The sequence below is a fragment of the Zingiber officinale genome, chromosome 2B (assembly GCF_018446385.1).
Source record: "Zingiber officinale cultivar Zhangliang chromosome 2B, Zo_v1.1, whole genome shotgun sequence".
In the NCBI taxonomy this organism is placed as follows: Eukaryota; Viridiplantae; Streptophyta; class Magnoliopsida; order Zingiberales; family Zingiberaceae; genus Zingiber; species Zingiber officinale.
Genome location: NC_055989.1, coordinates 26,207,185 through 26,230,251, shown reverse-complemented (window position 1 = coordinate 26,230,251; position 23,067 = coordinate 26,207,185). Strand labels below are relative to the sequence as shown.

Sequence of the window (23,067 nt, the reverse complement as noted above, 5' to 3'; positions counted from 1 at the left end):
CTTCTTGGTGGCTGAAACTTGAAAGAAAAGAAGAAGCACTTGGTGGCCGGTTGCTTGGAGAAGAAGGCGAAGAGAAGGAAGTTTCCTATTTTGGCATTCTTTGGGTGGCCGAAACTTATAGGCAAAGAAGAAGGTTTGGGTGGATTTCATCTTGGTAGATCGTCGGCCACACGACATCCAAGAGGAGGAGAGGAATATAGCAGAAGATCAAGAGGTCTTTGTTTACAAAGAAAGGTATAACTAGTTCTTAATTCTGCAGCTACTAGTTTTTCTTTGAATGGATCCTGAAATACCAACACAAGAGGCTAGCGATTTCGTGTTTCATTTTTGTATTTTGATTTAGTGTTTTGATCTTGTGCTTCTATTGAGGTCTCTGTAGTTAAACCTAGGGTTACTGTAAGAAGTTTAAATATCCAATTTCTTTGAAAGGTTTTGTCTAGGAAGTGGTGGATGATCTCATACCCAAGAAGGTCGAGTGTCTCGTCATGTTTAACCTGGAAGCCAATCCTTGAAATAGATATTTAATCAACTTCTGTAACATGGGATGAACTTGGATTAATAATGTTAAGTATCATTTGCAATCCAAGTTTTAACTACTGAAGAACACATGAGTTGAACTTGAAGTAAAAATGTTAAGTTTTGTTTCCAATTCAAGTTTAACTCATGATGAACACATAGGTTGTTAGGAAAGTTCTGTGCTTGTACAAATTTTTGTACAGAGGAAGTAGAACAGAATTCTGAGTAGCGACCAACAATCTATAGAGTAGAGTCCTTGTTCTAGAATGAGGGAGTAATTATGGATTGGTTTTGATGTAAGACTCATATTTATGCTTTATTTCATTGGATGATTTCACTTGCTTTGTTTCGACTACTCGATCTCTATATCATGTTAATTGATTGTGTAGGAATTGCCAACCTCGTAGAGGGAATATCTTAGATTGTACACCCGAGGGGTCCTAGTGACAGGAGTAACCCGTTCACGGACATCTAGGGTACTTCCTTGAAAGGAGAGGCAACTTCTCCACAAGGAAGTAAGAGACCAAACTAAGCTCCTTATTTCTTTCCCTAATGACACCAATTAGAGTTACGTTCTTGTGATCTACAGAGGCGCCCTAGTGACATGGGTTAACCGTAACAAGATTTCATAGGGATCTTCTCTATTTGGTACTTAAGGATAGTTGCTTTAGCTTTCGACGAATGCATGTTGATGGACAATGAGTAAAGGATAGAATGTGATACGCCAATACCACCACAATGAAACTGAACTCCTAGAACTCTTCATAAACCAAGTCAATTACTTCTTCTTTGCTAGTTCTCGCTTCCGCTTCCCAATCTCATTTCTTTAGATAACTTACAACCATCAGTAGTTTAGCTAATCCAAAGTGAGCCATCGTTAGTGCTTATAACTAGTCCTCGTGGGATCGATAATCTTTAATACTGACGACGAATCTGTGCACTTGCAGTTCGTAACAAGTTTTTGGCGCCGTTTCCAGGGAATGTGTCTATAACATTAGCGAAAGTCGTTTTTCTTTATCTTTCCTTTTTCTAACATTATGCATTTTAGAGATAAATAATTTTATTTTTGTTTATCTTTAATTTTTGTATTTTTATTAAAATGCCTAATTTTTTTTATTATTCCATCTCTTTTCTTTACTTTATTCCATATCTTGTTTTTACGTGCGTAGAGCTAATCTTGCAGGACAACTTCTACCATTCGATCTAGAAATTGATAGGACTTTCCTGATAAGAAGAAACCTACAGAAAGCATTTCAAGCAGCACAAGAATCTTCAGAGATGGCTGACAAACTGTTGAAGGACTACGCAACACCTTATGCACGAGGGGTTCGGTCTAGCATCACTCGACTGCCAATTGAAGCCAACAATTTTGAAATCAAGCCTACAGTAATCCACATGGTTCAGCAGAATCAATTCGGAGGAGGACCACGTGACGATCCAAACCATCACTTAGAGCATTTCTACGAGATTTGCAGTACTATGAAAGTGAATAGGGTCCCTCCTGAATCAGTAAGACTACTTTTTTTGGATTCTTCCCGAAAGACAGAGCAAAGCAGTGGCTAAATTCTCTTCCAGCAAATAGCATAACGTCTTGGAAGCAGTGTGAGCAGAAATTTCTGGACAAATTCTACATGCCAAGCAAAATTGCCCACATGAGGAATTTGATTGCAAGCTTCAAACAGATAGAGTCAGAATCATTATTTGAAGCCTAGGATAGATTCAAAAGTATGCTGAGACAGTGCCCCCATCATGGCCTTGAGAAATGGTTGGTTCTACACACATTCAACAATGGAATCAACTATCACACGAAGGTATCCCTCAATTTTGCAGCAGGAGGAGCACTAATGAACAAGAGCCTTGATGAAGCTGAAGAGATCATAGAGAATGTGGCACAGAACCACCATCAGTGGGCAACCGAAAGATCTGGTAGTTCTTTCTCAGGGAATCCAATAAAGGCGTCGGGAAAATTCGACGTAGATATAGTCACACTCATGTCTACAAAGCTGGACGCTCTGACCAAGAAGTTTGAGGCCATGGGAAACAACACGGCCAATGCAATAGTTTGTGTTTGTGAAACATGTGGAAGTACGGATCATGCTCAAGATACTTGCCCCCTAGGGACAATACAAGCACAGATAAACCAACTTGAGCAATGCGATACAATAGTCAGTTACAACCAAAAGTAGAACAATCCGTACTCCAACACATACAACCCTGGATGGAGGAACCACCCAAATTTCTCAAACCGGAATAATCAAGACCAAGGACCAGAAAAACAGAGCTATCAACCTGGGCAACAGAGTTACCTATCTGGATAACAGATTTATCAACAATAGCAACCTTCACAACTGTCTAGAATCGAAAAGATGCTTGAGGAAGCCCTCTCAGAGCAAAAATAGATGAAGAATGAGATCAAGCAATTGACTCAAAGACTGAAAAATTTAGAAAAACATCAGAAGATGCAAGACAGCCAGATAGCCCAGATAGCCCAGTCTTTCTCAAGAGCACAGGGAACATTTCCAAGAAAGCCCGATATAAACCCAGTGGAACACTACAACCGCATCGAGCTGAGGAGTGGACGAACTTTGGGAGACCCCCAAATCATTACTCAGAAAGGACCTGACTCAGAGGAAGAGTCCTCTCTCCTAATGCCCAATCAGATCTAGAACAGGGATGGAGAGGGGGTCATTAAGAAAGTTGAAGGAACTCTTCAAATTCCCCTATAAAGTCAGACGATTCCTTTCCCTCAGAAACTGATAACATCCCAAAAGGATGAAGAGTTCAACCAATTCTTGAAGAAAATTAAGGAAATTTGTATAGAAGTACCACTGATAGACGCACTGCACCAAATGTTGACGTTCGTAAAATTCTTAAAGGGTATTTTATCTAACAGGAGGTAGAAGGGCGACTTCGAGACCGTAGCATTAACAAAAAATTACAGCACTCTACTTATGAAAAATATTCCAACAAAACTTCAGGATCGAGGGAGTTTTTCCATACCTTGAAAAATTAGGTCTGAACTCATACAGAAAGCTTTCTGCAACTTGGGAGGCAGCGTTAGCCTACTTTCGTACTCCTTGTGTAAGAAGCTAGGGCTCCATAATATTAAACTGACTACTATGACATTGAAATTATCTAATCATTCATATAGATACCCAATGGGAATAGTGGAAGACGTGTCAGTAGAAGTAGGCGGATGCATCATCCCCACAGATTTCATTATCCTGGATATGGAGGAGGATCCCAAGATACCGATCATCCTTGGAAGACCATTCCTTGCCACAGCTGGAGCCCTCATTGATGTGAAAAATCACAAGTTATCCTTGGAGATCGGTAAAGAAAGGATTGAATTTGATTTTTCTGATTCCTCTATCTGTGACCCCTCTTCTGAGGGAAATTCTAGCAAGATGAACATACATAAAGTCAACGAGTGCAGATTCCAAGAGAGGCCCCCTCCAGGGAGCAATAAGAAGTACATTTATCCTGCACGAGCGAAACTAAAGGTGCAAACTGGAGCATTAACCCTAGGAGGAGAGCCATGCTTCCATGGGTTTAGTCCAAACTAACTGAAATGGGATCGAGCTAAAGACCTGAAATAAGCACTTCTTGGGAGGCAAATGAAGAGTTTTTCATTTTAGTTCATCATTCAGTTTATCATTTTATTTCACTAAGTAAGTTCAAGTCGAGTACTTTTATTATTTCTTTATTTTTTTATGGGTATTCGTTTTCAGGATGTGCAGAGCCTCCACGAGATGGACGTGAGTGTTTCATGGGCGTGGAGGCGTCAGAGGAACCAAAATGGCGAAAGGCGAGTCACCGTGCGCTTAAAGGAGTCGACCGTGTGACCTCGCACAACCGTGTGAAGCTGACAGAGGGACAAAGGCCATGGGCCATGCAACCTTGCACTACCGTGTTGGTTGCTACTCGAAAAACCTAGAGGTTCCACTGTAGAAAAATTTTGTACAAAGGTCTGAACCTTTTCCTAGCTACCATGTGTTCTTTTAAATTAAATTTTGGATCGCCTGCGGAACTTAACACGTTTGATCCAAAACTTAATCTATTCATTCTTTTAGGTTTTGACTTGGGTCTCCTGCGGAACTTAACACGTTCGACCCAAATCACCTTAAGTTATTAATTCCATTAAATATTAATTTCCATAATTGGTTCCCAGTACTGACGTGGCGAGGCACATGGCCTTCTTGGATATGGGAGCAACCACCACCGACTAGACAAAACCTTTTATGGAAAGCTAATATTTAATTTCCTAAAATAACTTTAGGTTAACCGAAAAGAACAATCAAATCACAAGGGAAAGAAAAACAAAAGAACACTATATCGAAAACAAATTGAAACTCTAGAATCGTATGCCTCTTGTATTTAGTATTATTTCCAAAAATAACTAGTATGATGCGAAACAAAATTACTAGTTATACCTTTTAGAAAGACCTCTTGATCTTCTACCATATTTCTCTTCTAACCTCGGACGTTGTGTGGGCAACGATCTTCCGAGATGAGAACCACCAAGCACCTTCTTCTTCCTTACAAGTTTCGGCCATCAAAACTTCTCCTAGGATGAAGAGGTTCGGCCACCACCACCATGCTCCAAGGGATGCTAGAAAAGAGGCTTCTTTTCTCTCATTCTTCTCCTTCTTAGATCCGGCCACCAAAGCTATCTCCACCATGAGAAGGTTTCGGCCACACAAAGGAGAGGAGAGGAAAGAAAGGGCCGGCCACACCCAAGGAGAAAAGAGAGGAAAAATAGAATAGAGTCGTTAGCCTTGAAGCCTCCTCTACCCCCTCTTTTATAATCCTTGGTCTTGGCAAATAAGGAAAATTTAATAAAAACTTCCTTAATTCTTTTGCCATTGAAAAGGAAAATTTATTTAATTAAAATAATTTTCTCTTTTCAAATTATAATGGCCGGCCACTCTTCTCCCCAAAACAAGGAGAGTTTTAATTAAAACTTCCTAATTTATTTCTAGAAATTTATAAAAATTTCTCCAATAATTTTAATCCCTTCATGATTGGTTAATAAAAAAAAATTATAAATTAAAATCTTTCTTTTAAACATGTGGATAATTTCCAAAAAAGAAAGTTATCTCTAAAAATTAAAATCTCCTTTCAATCTACAAATAAGGAAAGATATTAAATCTTTTCTTAATCTTTCGTAGAAACTAATAAAAGAGAATTTTTAATTTTTAAACTTTCTTTTAAATCATGAATATAATTAAAAGGAAAGTTTTTACCAAAATTAAAATCAACCTTTTAATCTACAAATAAGGAAAGAGATTTTAACTCTTCTCTTAATCTTTTGTAGAATCTTATAAAAGGAAGGATTTAAATTTTTAAACTCTCTTTTAAATTATATTATCCAGATAAGAAAAATTTTAAAATTAAAATTCCTTTTTATTTTAATAGGGACGACCACATGAATTCACCCATGAACATACCCATGGCCGGCCCTAGGTTGGTCTCCAAGCTAGCTTGGCCGGCCCCTATAGGATGGGTAAGAAGGTGGGTATAGGTGGGTATAGTACTCTATAATTAAGAGACTACGATAGGGACCGAGAGGAGGAATTGGTTTTGGTCTCCCGATAAAATTAAGCATCCCGTGCTCGCCCCGAACACACAACTTAATTTTATCAATAATAATTCATTCTACTAGAGAACTATTATTGAACTACCGCACCAATCCCAAATTACATTTTGGGCTCCTTCTTATTATGAGTGTGTTAGTCTCCCTGTATTTAAGATAACAAATGTCCACTAATTAAGTAAGTTACTGACAACTCACTTAATTAATATCTAGCTCCAAGAGTAGTACCACTCAACTTCATCGTCATGTCGGACTAAGTCCACCTGCAGGGTTTAACATGACAATCCTTATGAGCTCCTCTTGGGGACATTCTCAACCTAGATTACTAGGACACAGTTTCCTTCTATAATCAACAACACACACTATAAGTGATATCATTTCCCAACTTATCAAGCTTATTGATTCATCGAACTAAATCTCACCCATTGATAAATTAAAGAAATAAATATCAAATATATGTGCTTGTTATTATATTAGGATTAAGAGCACATACTTCCATAATAACCGAGGTCTTTGTTTCTTTATAAAGTCAGTATAAAAGAAACGACCTCAAATGGTCCTACTCAATACACTCTAAGTGTACTAGTGTAATTATATAGTTAAGATAAACTAACACCTAATTACACTACGACCTTCCAATGGTTTGTTCCTTTCCATCATGGTCGTGAGCCACTGTTTAAAATTTATAAGGAACCGATAACATGATCTTCTGTGTGTGACACCACACACCATGTTATCTACAATATAAATTAATTGAGCAACTACATTTATTATAAATGTAGACATTTGACCAATGTGATTCTTATTTCTAGATAAATGTTCATACCAAAAGCTAGGCTTTTAGTATACACTCTAACAATCTCCCACTTATACTAAAAGACTAAGCTGTCATATCTGCTGCCATACATCTGATTCCCAACCCTTCAACATGCCCATCAAAAGCTCTTGCCTTAAGGACCTTAGTGAAAGGATCTATAGGTCATCACCTGATGCAATCTAGGCAGCAACAACTTCTCCTCGTTTATACGATTTCTCGTATTGGGTGGTACTTGCGCTCTATTGTGTTTACTTGCCTTATAGACTTATGGTTTCTTCGAGTTTGCTACTGCACCAACATTATTACAATAATTTGTAATAATCTTTGGACAAACCATAAATCATATCTAAGTCTATCTTGAGGTTATTGAGTCATTCAGCTTTTATGGCTACCTCAGAGGCTTGCCATATACTAAGCTTCTATGGTGGAGTCCAGAAAAACACCTATGCTTATCACTCTTCCATAGTTATGACTTTACCTCCTAAATTAAACACAAAACCCCGAGGTTGACTTATTATTATCCCTATCCGATTAGAAGCCAAAATCCATGCAGCCCACTAGGATTATATTAACTGCCTTGTAAGCTAGCATATAATCTTTAGTGCATCTAAGGTACTTCAATATATGTTTTACTGTAGTCCACTGTCCTTGTCCAGGGTTACTTTGATATCTGCTAACTATGCCCTTGGCAAAACAGATTTCTGATCTCGTGCATAGCATACATTAGGCTTCCGACAGCCGAAGCATAAAGAACTGCCTTTATTTCCTTTATCTCCTTTGATGTCTACAGAGACATATCTTTAGATAAAGTTACTCCATCCTGAAAAGTTAAGAAACCTTTCTTGCAGTTTTGCATGCTTAAAACGAGCAAGGATTTTTCTGATATATGAAGCTTGGGATAAGTAAAATATTCTTTTCTTGCGATCACTTATTACTTTGATCTCAAGAATATATACATTCTCCCAAGTCCTTTATATCGAATTATTTGGACAACCATACCCTTACTTCTGACAACATTTTGATATTGTTTCCAACTACAAAAAATGTTATCTACGTAGAGTACAAGAAATACCACCACGCTTCCATCACACCTTTTGTATACACAAGACTTATCCGGTTACTAAATCCATAGACTTTGATAAACCGGATGTTCTAAGACCTTAAAGCTTTGCCTCAGTCCATATACTGATTGAGCTTGCACACAAGATGCTCTTAGCCCTTTGCAATGAACCCTTCTGGTTGCTTTATATGGATGCTTTCTTCAAGACTTCCATTAAGGAATGCTGTCTTGACATCCACTTGCCAAATAGATAAAAGAATCCGGATAGACTTAAGTATGGCTACCAGTGAAAAGTTTCCTTTTTCATCAAGCCTTGCTTTGAAAGTTACTACCTTCCTGTCTATCCCTCTTTCCCTATTATAGACCTTTTTACACCCAACGACTTTTACACCATTTGGTGATTCTACAAACTTCCAGATTTTATTAGAATACATATATTCTAATTCTGTTATTCATTACTCTTTGCCAAGATGTTGCATCTTTATCTTGGAGTGCTTTATTATATGACCGGAGATCAGGTTCATGTCCTCCAGGGATCGAGTCCAAAAACTCTCCCAAAACATGAACCTATTTAGGTTGCCTAACAACCCTCCCACTACAACAAGGCACTTTCTGTAATTGTGTATCATTTGTGATACGTGTTGCAGTTTCCTTGTGGTATCTCATCTTGTACAGTTGGTACTAGATTAGACATATCTTTTATTATTTCCTTAAGAACAAATTTTCTTATGGGCACATAGTTTATTACATAGTCCTTTTCTAAAAAAACGGTCATTGATGCTAACAATGACCTTCTGATTTTTAAGACTATAAACCTACTTTCATTTCTCTAGGATAACCCTCAAACAAGTGAATTCCTGTCCAACTTATCATTGTCTCTCTTCTGCATATGTGCTGGACTACCCGAATCCGAATATGCTTCGAAATAGGCTTACGCCTATTCAGCAATTCTATATGAGTAGAGAGTTCTGTCTTTGGAAGGTACTATATTCACTTCCGTTTCCAGAGTATATCCTTAAAATGATTTTGGTAATATTCTAAATAACTCATCAATCTACTTATTTCCATAAGAGTCCTATACCTTCCTTTTTCTACACCATTCTGTTGGGGTGTACCAGGTGCAGTTAGTTGGGATTGAATCCCTACTTTTGATAAGTGACTCCTAAATTCTCCCAAGAGGTACTTGCCACTACGATCTTACCATAGTGACTTTTACTTTAACATTTCTCCGCATCAGCCTTGTACTCTTTGAACTAATCAAAGTACTTAGTCTTGCGGTACATTAAGTAAATTTATTTGTATCTTGAATAGTTGTCTATAAAATAGACAAAATATTCAATACTACCTCTTGTCTGGATAGTCATAGGATCACACAAATCAGAATGAACCGATTTCAACATATCTTTGACTCCATACCCCTTGGACTTAAAAGCTTCTTGGTTATTTTCCTTCCAAGTAAGACTCACAGGTTGGAAAGATTTCCACTACCAATGAACCCAAAAGTTCATCAGCTACCAATAAATCCTACTCAAGTATAACCTAGCTTTAGATGCCAAAGATATAATTGGTTCATTTTCGAAGGTTGCTTTCTCTTAAAATTAGAAGATGTGTTACTAATTTCCATTTGTTGCATCGTGGGAGTTATTGGATTATAAATTGTCAACCATCATACCAGAATAGATAACTTCCCTATTTTTCTTGATAACAACTTTGTTATCAAAATAGACACAATATCTATAATAGTTTAGAAACTGAAATTAGGTTCTTTCTAAACTTGGTACGTAAAGATAATTACTTAAAATCCATATTTTATTCTTATCAAAGGATAAACATCTCCCACTACAACATCTACCACTTTTACAGTAGTGCCCATGTAGACGGTGATTTACCTTTCATTTAGTTGTCGGGTTTTCTAGAACCCTGCAATGAATTGCAGACATGATTAATGGTATCTTGTATCTACACTCCAGGTTATGGTAGATAACACCACTAGACATGTTTCAACTAATGAATTAAATACACCTAAATTGTTCTTAGTTCTAAGAAGACAGTCTACCTTAATGTCCAAGTCCTATTTCCAATCATTACAATTGGGAGTACTAAGTCTTTTTCTATAGTATGACTACTAGGGATTGAAAAACATCCTAAGAATCACAAAAATATTTGGTCAAGATCAACTCCTTAAAATCTCCATGAATTTTGTGTATACAAAATCGAAGAGGAGATTTTATTCATTAATTTTATTATCTCGTCAACTTTACTTCATGACGAATAAAATTAATAGTTGATCTGTCTTTGATCAAATATTTGGTCAAAACTCTTTGAATTTAAAATAACATTGATTCCTCAAACAATATTATTTAAATTCACCAACACCTCAAACACCGTGAATTTTGCATGCCACGTTAGTGTGGACGTATACAAATTCATCATTTGTAAGAGGAGGGTTTTACCCATTGACTATCTTGTCAATATAACTTTTGATAAATAAAATTACCTCAAACATCATGAATCTTGTATGCCACGTTAGTGTGGACGTATACAAATTCAAACATTTGTAAGAGGGTTTTATTAATTTTATTATGTTGCCAATCTAGTTTTATGACAAATCAATAGTTGGTTTCCCTTTGGTCACACAAGTGATAGTAGTGACTCCGTTGGGGAGGATACTATTAAATGTGTCTAAGTGTATACCATTACTTGACACTAAGTCCATTAATAAGATTATGCCCCTTCCGTTGGGGAAGATCACACGCTCTTAATTAACTTCCTATAGTCATCCAAAAATGGAAGTCTATTCTAGTGATCCACAAACAAGCTCATCCGTTATGGAGGAAGGCACTTAGAGCCAACGCGCAAGCTTGTTTGCATCACTTACAAACCAGTAATGGAGACCATGGGATTTACTTAAAAATCCCTCTCCCACTTAGTTATTTATAAATGAGAAATTTTAACTATGCTAGCCTACTAAATATGTAAACCAACATGCACACACAGCACAATATAAAAGCAATAAATAGAAAATCTAATTTTCAACTATTATGGCTTTTATCTCTAGTTGTCCTCCGTGTGTTGCCAACCCTAGCTGCTGCCATCTTTGGCCACCGCCACCAGGTCTAGTTGTCGCATCCATCTTGCTCCTTGTTCCGCTGCGCCTCTGGTCCTCAAAAGGTTCCACGCATTGCAAGACTCGATCCGCGACATAAATAGAATTTTACATTTTTCGATCCTATATTCCTCGAAGGAATGTACATGTATCTAGATCAAAAAATAAAATTCTAATAAAACTAAATACAGCTCCTGCTGTATTTTATAATACAATCATACACACACAATAAAATGCCCTTGATATGTCCAAGGGTCCAATCACACACATAATAACTATAAGCCATAATAGTTGGATCCTGCATCCACAAAGTTAGCACATCCTACTATTAACCTGCCTAAATTATGTATGACATGTGCATAATTAAACTAATACCAAATACACAGAGGCAAAACCCTAGCTCTGATACCAATTGTTGGTTGCTACTCGAAAAACCTAGAGGTTCCACTGTACAAAAATTTTGTACAAAGGTCTGAACCTTTTCCTAGCTACCATGTGTTCTTTTAAATTAAATTTTGGATCGCCTGCGGAACTTAACACGTTTGATCCAAAACTTAATCTATTCGTTCTTTTAGGTTTTGACTTGGGTCTCCTGCGGAACTTAACACGTTCGACCCAAATCACCTTAAGTTATTAATTCCATTAAATATTAATTTCCATAATTGGTTCCCAGTACTGACGTGGCGAGGCACATGGCCTTCTTGGATATGGGAGCAACCACCACCGACTAGACAAAACCTTTTATGGAAAGCTAATATTTAATTTCCTAAAATAAGTTTAGGTTAACCGAAAAGAACAATCAAATCACAAGGGAAAGAAAAACAAAAGAACACTATATCGAAAACAAATTCGAAACTCTAGAATCGTATGCCTCTTGTATTTGGTATTATTTCCAAAAATAACTAGTATGATGCGGAAACAAAAATTACTAGTTATACCTTTTAGAAAGACCTCTTGATCTTCTACCGTATTCCTCTTCTAACCTCGGACGTTGTGTGGGCAACGATCTTCCGAGATGAGAACCACCAAGCACCTTCTTCTTCCTTACAAGTTTCGGCCATCAAAACTTCTCCTAGGATGAAGAGGTTCGGCCACCACCACCATGCTCCAAGGGATGCTAGAAAAGAGGCTTCTTTTCTCTCCTTCTTCTCCTTCTTAAATCCGGCCACCAAAGCTATCTCCACCATGAGAAGGTTTTGGCCACACAAAGGAGAGGAGAGGAAAGAAAGGGCCGGCCACACCCAAGGAGAAAAGAGAGGAAAAATAGAATAGAGTCGTTAGCCTTGAAGCCTCCTCTACCCCCTCTTTTATAATCCTTGGTCTTGGCAAATAAGGAAAATTTAATAAAAACTTCCTTAATTCTTTTGCCATTGAAAAGGAAAATTTATTTAATTAAAATAATTTTCTTTTCAAATTATAATGGCCGGCCACTCTTCTCCCAAAACAAGGAGAGTTTTAATTAAAACAAAAATTAAAACTTCCTAATTTATTTCTAGAAATTTATAAAAATTTCTCCAATAATTTTAATCCCTTCATGATTGGTTAATAAAAAGAAATTTTATAAATTAAAATCTTTCTTTTAAACATGTGGATAATTTCCAAAAAGGAAAGTTATCTCTAAAAATTAAAATCTCCTTTCAATCTACAAATAAGGAAAGATATTAAATCTTTTCTTAATCTTTTGTAGAAACTAATAAAAGAGAATTTTTAATTTTTAAACTTTCTTTTAAATCATGAATATAATTAAAAGGAAAGTTTTTACCAAAATTAAAATCAACCTTTTAATCTACAAATAAGGAAAGAGATTTTAACTCTTCTCTTAATCTTTTGTAGAATCTTATAAAAGGAAGGATTTAAATTTTTAAACTCTCTTTTAAATATATTATCCACATAATAAAAATTTTAAAATTAAAATTCCTTTTTATTTTAATAGGGACGGCCACATGAATTCACCCATGAACATACCCATGGCCGGCCCTAGCTTGGTCTCCAAGCTAGCTTGGCCGGCCCCTATAGGATGGGTAAGAAGGTGGGTATAGGTGGGTATAGTACTCTATAATTAAGAGGCTACAATAGGGACCGAGAGGAGGAATTGATTTTGGTCTCCCGATAAAATTAAGCATCCTGTGCTCGCCCCGAACACACAACTTAATTTTATCAATAATAATTCATTCCACTAGAGAACTATTATTGAACTACCACACCAATGCCAAATTACATTTTGGGCTCCTTCTTATTATGAGTGTGTTAGTCTCCCTGTATTTAAGATAACAAATGTCCACTAATTAAGTAAGTTACTGACAACTCACTTAATTAATATCTAGCTCCAAGAGTAGTACCACTCAACTTCATCGTCATGTCGGACTAAGTCCACCTGCAGGGTTTAACATGATAATCCTTATGAGCTCCTCTTGGGGACATTCTCAACCTAGATTACTAGGACACAGTTGCCTTCTATAATCAACAACACACACTATAAGTGATATCATTTCCCAACTTATCGAGCTTATTGATTCATCGAACTAAATCTCACCCATTGATAAATTAAAGAAATAAATATCAAATATATGTGCTTGTTATTATATTAGGATTAAGAGCACACACTTCCATAATAACCGAGGTCTTTGTTTCTTTATAAAGTCAGTATAAATGAAACGACCTCAAATGGTCCTACTCAATACACTCTAAGTGTACTAGTGTAATTATATAGTTAAGATAAACTAACACCTAATTACACTACGACCTTCCAATGGTTTGTTCCTTTCCATCATGGTCGTGAGCCACTGTTTATAATTTATAAGGAACCGATAACATGATCTTCTGTGTGTGACACCACACACCATGTTATCTACAATATAAATTAATTGAGCAACTACATTTATCATAAATGTAGACATTTGACCAATGTGATTCTTATTTCTAGATAAATGTTCATACCAAAAGCTAGGCTTTTAGTATACACTCTAACATATCGTGTGGCCTGTGCAGAGAAGAGAAAGACACCGGTCGTTCCAATTGGCACAGCCGTGCAAGAAGAACAGTGGAGGAAGGGACACAGGCTGTGTCAATTGGCATGGTCGTGCGATCAAAGCTGAAAAGAAGAAGGCACGGGTCGTGCCAATCGACACGGTCGTGCGACTTTGGCCGAAGGGTGAAAAGAGGTGGCCGTGCCAATTGGCACGGTCGTGCAAAACCATTTCCATCTCCTTCTCTCCCAAAATTTTTCTCCTCCCCACTACACCTCATCAAACCCTAATCCCCACCTCTAGAGTTCATCTTTACTTAGATCTACATCTAGATCTAACACTTCTTCAAGCCACAAATCCGGAAAGAGAGAAGCAACTCCCCTATTTTTCTTCCTTCTCCTCCTCTCCCATCTTCAAGATCCACCTCCACAAGAAATTCCTCAAAGTCTTGCACATCATGTCATAGATCTTGAAGAGACTTCGTCGAGGAAGCAGTGGATCTAGCCAAGGAGATATGCCGGGAGGCGACAAAGGCAAAGGGAAGGCTTCTTCTTCAAAAGGAAAAGGAAAAAGGGTGGCACGCGACGAAGGTAACGAAAATGAGTTCAATATTATTTTTAGAAATCATGAACAAAAAGCTAGATATGATATCCTTTTCGCTAGAAAAATTACATGCACTAAATATATGAATCCCATTACTTTAGATATGCTAGGAATTAGGGATGACGTAGATTGGATGATTAGTTCTTTAGACTAGAACAATATTATGTACGCTCATTCACCAACTTACCCCCTACTAGTCCTTGAATTTTGGAGCTCAATTGATGTTAAATTTTCATCTTAGCATGACTACGTAGGGGTCATAACTTTTAGGATGATGAATAAAGAAATTCGGTGGACTTTTAGTGATTTTAATAATTATTTTGGTTTACCTATTGATGGTGCCCGTGGATTTGATGATGAGATTAGATGGAATGAATTTTGGATGTCAATAATCGGATCAAAAGACCCTTATGAACCTTCTAGAGCTAAGGCATCCCGCATGTAAAACTCGACCTTTAGATATCTTCACTGAGTGATGAGCAAAACTATCTTTGGTCGAGGAGAGAGTGATGAGGTGGTTAGAAAGGTAGAGCTCTATTCTCTTTGGGCGATGTTGAATAAAGTAGATTTTGATTCCGGATTTCATTTTTTACAAAATTTGTTGAGAGCAGCTAAAGCATCTTCGGGGATGATAGTGTTTGGTGGATTGATCACCCAAATAGCATTCAATCTAGGTTGTGACCTTGATGGATTAGAGGTTATTCATGGTAATGACAAGATCGACATTGATTCTTGTCTTACAATAAAGATGATTTGTCGGGATGAGAATGAGTTTGCCTTCCCTAGGAACAATGGTTTTCCATTACCCCTTCCTTGCCCCGAGCGCACTTCAGTTCGCAACCCCACAAACTGGGTGATTACTGACTTAATCCCCGAAACTGTCCCCTCCATTATAGAAGACAGCAAGTACCACCAAGAGCCTTCGTCATCAGGATTCCCGCTGTTAGGATGTATACTAAAAGTCTAGCTTTTTATATGAACATTTATTTTGAAATGAGAATCACATTGGATAAATGTCTGCATTTAGTTATATGCAGTTGTCCATTTAATTTATATTGTAGATAACATGGTGTGTGATGTCACACAGAAGATAATGTTATCAGTTCCTTATAAATTATAAATAGTAGCTCACAACTAAGATGGATTGGGACAAATGATTGGAAGGGTTGTAGTGTGATTTCGTATTAGTTTATCTTGACTATAAAATTACACTAGTACACTATGTGTGTATTGAGTAGGACTATTTGAGGTTGTTTCTTTTTATACTGACTGCATAAAAGAACAAAACCTCTGTTATTGTGGATGTGCGTACTCTTAATCCTGATATAATAACAAACACATATACTTAGTATTTATTTATTTAATTTATCAAATGGTGAGATTTATTCAGTTAAATCAATAGGCTCGATAAGTTGGGAAATAATATTATTTATATGATGTGTTGTTGATTACAAAAGGAAACTGTGTCCTAGTGATCTAGGTTGATGATGCCCCCTTGATGAGCTCTTAAGGATTATCATGTAAACGTTGTAGGTAGACTTAGTCCGACATGATAATAAGGTTGAGTTATACCACTCTTGGAGCTAGATGTTAATTAAATGAGTTGTCAGTAACTCATTTAATTAACGGACATACGATATATTAAACACAGGGAGACTAACACACTCATGATAAGAAGGAGCTCATATTGTAATATGGGATTGGTGCGGTAGTTCAATAATAACTCTTTAGTGGTATGAGTTAGTATTGATAAACTTGAGTTGGATGTTTGGGTCGAACACAGGAAGCTCAAGTCCATCAGGAGGCCAAAACCAATTCCACCTCTCGGTCCCTGTTGTAACCTCTATAAAGCCTCACATTCACCCGTTTTGGTTTTGCTTCCTTCCCAAGAAAGGGGTCGGCCACATCCTTGCTTAGTGTCCAAGAAAGGGGTCGGCCAAGCCTTGCTTCCTACCCAAGAAAGGGGTTCGCCAAGCCTTACTTGGTGCCCAAGCAAGGGGCCGGCTAAACCTAAAGGAAAAGAAAAGAAAAAGAAAATAAAAAAAAGGGGGGAGATTTTTTCTCAACAGAATTAGAGATTTTTCTAAAAAGAATTACGTTGATTCTTTCTTAGAAATTTTCTAAAAAGAATCATATTAATTCTTCTTAAGAAATTTTTTTAAAAAGAATTATGTTATTTCATTCCTAGAGATTTTTTAAAAAGAATTATGTTGATTCTTTCTTAGAAATTTTCTAAAAAGAATTATACTAATTTTTTCTTAAGAATTTTTTTCTAAAAAGAATTATGTTAATTCTTTTCTAAAGATTTTTTCTAAACAAAAATCTATTACTTTTTCTCCTTTTTATTTGGGGCAAAGGGTTATAAAAGGAGAGGAGGTTGTGCCACAAAAATCAACAATTCAATTAAGAATTGATAAGTTTCTCTCCACAACTAAAACCCTCTCCTTTCCCTTAAGGCCGACGCCCATTCTTTCTTTTCTTTCCTCTAGGGCCGGCACCCCACTTCTTTTCTTCTTCCCTTTTCTTCCCTCTAGGGCCGGCACCCCATCTTCTCTTGGTGGTCGGAGATTGGAGGAAAAGAAAATGAAGAGACGAAGCACCTTGGTGGCTGACGGTTTGGAGGAGAAGAAGAAGAAGAAGGCGTTCTTTTCTTTGCGTCTTTTGGTGGTAGGCTGCTTGGAAACAAAAAAGGTTCGGGTGCTTTTTTGTCTTGGTAGATCGTCGCCCACACGATGTCCTAGAAGAGGAGAGGAATATGGCAGAAGAACAAGAGGTCTTTGTCTACAAAGAAAGGTACAACTAGTTATTTATTCCGTAGCACAACTAATTTTGTTTTCTTTGTATGGATCCTGAAATACCAACACAAGAGGCTAGCGATTTCATGTTTTCATTTTTGTGCTTCGATTTGTGTTTCGATCTTGTGCTTTAATTGAGGTCTCTATAGTTAAACCTAAGGTTACTATGAGAAGTTTAAATATTCAATTTCTTTAAAAGGTTTTGTCTAGGAAGTGGTGGATGATCCCATAACCAAGAAGTCCTAGTGCCTCACCTACGACCTGGAAGCCGATCCTTAAAATAAATATTTAATCAACTTCTGTAATATGGTTTAACTTCAAAAGAACACAAGGGTTGAACTTGGAGTAAAAATGTTAAGTTTTGTTTCTAATCTAGGTTTAACTTTGAAGAACGAACTTGGAGTAAAAATGTCAAGTTTCATTTCCAATCCAAGTTTAACTTCTGAAGAGCACATGGGTTGCTAGGAAAAGTTCTGTGCTTGTACAAAAATTTTTTGTACAGGGGAAACAGAATGGTATTCCAAGTAGCACCCAGCAAGTGGTATCAGAGCTAGTTTTCTGCCTCTCTGTGTTTGGTTTTTGGTTAAATTATGCACTTCTCATACATAAGTTTAGGCCGAATAATAGTAGGATGTGCTAGATAGATTAACTCTGTGGTTGCAGGCATCCTAGATCCAACTATTATGGCTTTTGTTGTAACGCCCGCCCCTCTGCTAGGGCGGGGTTACGGGAAGACATACATGCATATTAAAATATTTCTAAAACAGCGGAAGTATTTATTAATATATTATCTTAAGTTTATAAATTATTTTCCTTTTTAACACCCATAACTAATTATCTAACCATTTATGATCATATGAGCATGTTAAGCCTAAATTGAAATTTAAAAAGGTCATGATATCAATTCCCAACATAAGCATGAATAAGTATTATGTAATCATGCAAAACATAAACATAAGATAGACATGGTTCATAACATGCATAAATTAACATAAGCATATCTTTTTCCTTAGCCAAGCCACCACCACACACATCTCTTGCCCCTCCTGCTGCTCCCTTAGTTTATCCATCCTTTACCTTTATCTGCGGTACAAGGAAAAATAACTATAAGCGCACAGGCTTAGTAAGATCCTTTCCTACTCACAAAAACCATGTATCATAGCATAATCACATAAACATATAGCATGGAGTCGTAAACATCTAAAACATCATATCATGTAAAAGAGCATCATAACATATCATATCATACTACAAACCCAAAACGTCATGTTGTATCATATCATAAAAGAGCATCATGTCATATCATATCATATCATAAAAGAGCATCATGTTATATCATATCATATCATATCATAATGAGCATCATGTCATATCATATCATAACATAGAAGAACATCATGTCATATCATATCATATCATAAAAGTACATCATATCATATCATATCATAACATAAAAGAACATCATGTCATATCATATCATATCATAAAAGTACATCATGTCATATCATATCATAACATAAAAGTATATGCAAGATGTCTTTCAAAAATATGCGTCATGTCATGTGTAAGATGTCTTTAAAATAATATCATATAATACTTAAATATAATCTCAACATGAGGGCCCGTCTATGTACCACATAACATAAATGCGCGTAATCCCTAGGACGGGGTAGCTAATCCCGGACCTACTAGGGATACTAGGTCCGTACTACGTCCATCGACCTAAGGGCGAACTAAGGAGCCCATCCCTTGGACACTAAGGTCCTGGTACAAGCCACATAAAAAGTAAAATAGCATGTCTTATTTACTTATCATATCATGAAGAGTGCTCTTAGTCCCAACAAGAAGGGAAGCAACTCTTAGGCCTTTACTTGTCATATCATAAAGAGTGCTCTTAGTCCCAACTACTAGGGAAGCAACTCTTAGGCCTTTGCTTGTCATATCATAAAGCATGCATACTTGAGCATATAGTCCATCATAAGAGTCATTATCATGCATGATTCATAAGCATACAAAAAGGAGCATATGACATATCATAGGAAAAACATAATCATGCATGGAAATCATTAACTAGCATCTCCTAATTCATATCATAGCATGTGAGACACATAGTAAATCATAATTGGGTCTCTAACCCTAATTCCATAAAGTGGCCGAAACTCACAAGGTATTGAATCTAGGTTACAAGCAACATAAAAGCATGTGAACCCTAAACCAATTTCATATCATAAACCATAAAGAACATCATGAGCATGTTTAGTTTAAGTTCCAAGCTTCCTAGGTCCCTCGTCTTGTTATGGCCGAAAGTTACCAAGCCTAGCCCTAGGTTACAAGAAACATAAAAGCATGTGAACCCTAAACCAATTTCATATCATAAACCATAAAGAACATCATGAGCATGTTTAGTTTAAGTTCCAAGCTTCCTAGGTCTTTGGTCTTGTTATGGCCGAAAGTTACCAAGCCTAGCCCTAGGTTACAAGCAACATAAAAGCATGTGAACCCTAAACCAATTTCATATCATAAACCATAAAGAACATCATGAGCATGTTTAGTTTAAGTTCTAAGCTTCCTAGGTCTTTGGTCTTCTTATGGCCGAAAGTTACCAAGCCTAGCCCTAGGTTACAAGAAACATAAAAGCATGTGAACCCTAAACCAATTTCATATCATAAACCATAAAGAACATCATGAGCATGTTTAGTTTAAGTTCTAAGCTTCCTAGGTCTTTGGTCTTCTTATGGCCGAAAGTTACCAAGCCTAGCCCTAGGTTACAAGAAACATAAAAGCATGTGAACCCTAAACCAATTTCATATCATAAACCATAAAGAACATCATGAGCATGTTTAGTTTAAGTTCTAAGCTTCCTAGGTCTTTGGTCTTGTTATGGACGAAAGTTCAAGGACATGAAACTAAGCCTAAGCAACATACAAGCATAAGAATATCAAGCTAACTTCATATCATATCATAAGGAAAACCATGAGCATATTAGATTTGGTTTTTAAGCTTTCTTAGGCCTTTAATCTCATCATGGCCGAAAGTTTAAGGAACATGAATATAAGTTCTAAGCAACATACAAGCATAAGAACATTAAACTAATCTTCTATCATAGGGTACATATCATAAGGAAATAGTGAGCATGTTTAGTTTAAATCTTAAGCTTCCTTAAGATTTTTATAGTTTGGTGGTCGAAAGTTCCAAGAGGCAACCCTAGATTTTTGTAATCTAAACTCATGGAAAAACACATGAACTACTTGTAACACAGGTGAGAGGATACTTACTTTCTTTTGCTTGGTTTTTTTCTTAAAAGAAGGTACCCTTGTGAAGAGGAAGAAGAAAGCTTCTCCTTCTAGTTCTCCCTTTTGCTTCTCTTGCTTGTAAGAAGTAGATCTTGAGAACTTATTCTTGTGAATTAGTTTTCTTAGGGAGAAAAAAACCTTACCTAGGATTCGAAAATGGAAGAGGGAAGAGTCCTAGGTCTCAGTGGAGGAGGAGGAAGGAGAAAGAAGGAGGAGGAAGAAGAAGGAGGAAGAAGTAGCCAAACTTTCTTTCCCTTCTCTTCTCTCATTCCTATTTATTCTCAATGAGGATGAAAAATGTCCCAATTCATCCCCTTAACTCCTCTATTCTCTCACCCTCTTCATTCCAACAAAAATAGCAAGAAGGAAGGAGAAAAAGACAACTTGTCTTTGTCTTTTGCTTGCTTCTTCTCTTAACCAAGAGGAAGAGGAGGAAAGCTACTTGTTTTCTCTTGTTCCCTTACTTACTCATTCTCTTACTTTTAACTACAATTTCCATTCTTTGCTATTCATATATCATTCATGACTCTAGTGGTTATCATACACCAATTTAGCTTTATCTATTATGAGGGGTTCATGGTTCAAGCCTTAACTTCTCTTTCTTTTTATTTCTTTTTGGTTTTATTTCCATTTCCCTTTTATTCTAAAAGAGAATACCCATATGTATAGCTTAAATATTTTGTGGGTGTTACATTTGTGTGCTTGTGTGTGATTTGAACCCTCGGGCATGTCGAGGTTGTGGTGTGTGCATGATTGTAATAATTAAATATGGCTAGTTGTCGTATTATTATTATTGTTGTTTTACATTCTGTTCAATCTAGATTACATGTACATTCCCTTGTGGAATATAGGATCGATAAATGTAAAAAAAAAAATTTGTCACGACTTGTATCCTTGCTATGCGTGGTGCTATTTTGAGGACCTGAGGCGCGGCGGAGAAGGAAGCGAGATAGACGCGACGGCTTGATCCATTGGCGGCATATGCGATGGCTTGATCCATTGGCGGCATTTTGGAGGATAACGTTGGATGAGGTCATAATAGTTGGAAATTTTATTTTCATATTTATTGCCTTTATATGCTGTTTTATGTTCTGTGATGTGTGTTGTGATGTGCGTGTATGATTAAAATTTGTCGATTTTAAATAACTAAGTGGGAGAGGGTTTATTTAATTAAATTCCACGGTCTCCATTACTGGTTTGTAAGTGATGCATTCAAACTTACGCGTTGGCTTGAGTGCCTTCCTCCACATCGGACGAGTTTGTTTGTGGATCACTAGATCAAACTTCCTTTATGGATGATTATAGGAAATTATTTAGGTTTGTATGATCTTCTCCATCTGAAGGGGCACAATCCTATTTAATGGACTAAGTATCAAGTAATAGTATACACTTAGGCGCATTTAATAGTATTATCCCCATCAAAGTCACTGCTATTATTTTGTATGACCAAAGACAAACCAACTATTAATTTTATTTGTCATAAAGTTAGGTTGACAAGATAATAAAATTAATGGATAAAACCTCCTCTTATAAATGTTTGAATTAGTATACGTCCACACTATCGTGACATACTAAATTCATGGTGTATTGAGATGTTGGTGAATTTAAATTATATTGTTTGAGGGATCAATATTATTTTAAATTATAAAGTTTTGACCAAATATCTTATTTTGTGATTCTCAGGATTGTAAAATGGCTTTCAGTCCTCTCGCTGTTATTTTAAAAGAAAACAAATTTACTGGTCCCAATTATATTGATTGGAAACGAAAATTGGATATTATCTTAACTATTGAGAGATATAAGTTTGTACTTTTTAAGGTATGTCTTAACGAACCTAATAGCGATTCTAGTGAAGAGGAGATTGACAGGCATAGGAAATGGGTCAAAGCAGATGAGATGGCGCAGTATTACATTTTGGCATCTATGTCAAATGTGCTGTAACATCAGTATCAGGCCTTACCTACTGCCTATGACATAATGTACAATCTCAAAGAATTCTTCGGACACCAGAATCGGGCTGCTAGGCAGGAGGCTATGAGAAACTTGATGACAACCACCATGACTGAGGGGACACCCGTAAGGGATCATATCCTCAGGATGATGGCTCATTTGAATGAAATACAAATCCTTGGAGCTGAAATCGATGGGGAAACCCAGGTCGATATCATTCTTTTGAGCAGTTCTGCCTGAACTATAATATGAATAAAAGGACATATTCATTGGCGGAATTCTGACAGAACTTCAAGTAGTAGAAGGGCTATTTCATCAAACTTCTCAAATTCACATTGCTGAAAACGTTTTTGCTTCTAAGCTGA

At 36.7% G+C, this 23,067-nt stretch overlaps 1 non-coding gene across 1 annotated transcript; it reads right to left on the bottom strand.

The window, feature by feature from the left end:
* Positions 1-2,166: 2,166 nt before the first annotated feature.
* Positions 2,167-2,272, bottom strand: LOC122049957. Its single transcript, XR_006131192.1, has one exon. It is a non-coding gene; the product is annotated as a small nucleolar RNA R71 (small nucleolar RNA).
* Positions 2,273-23,067: the final 20,795 nt, after the last annotated feature.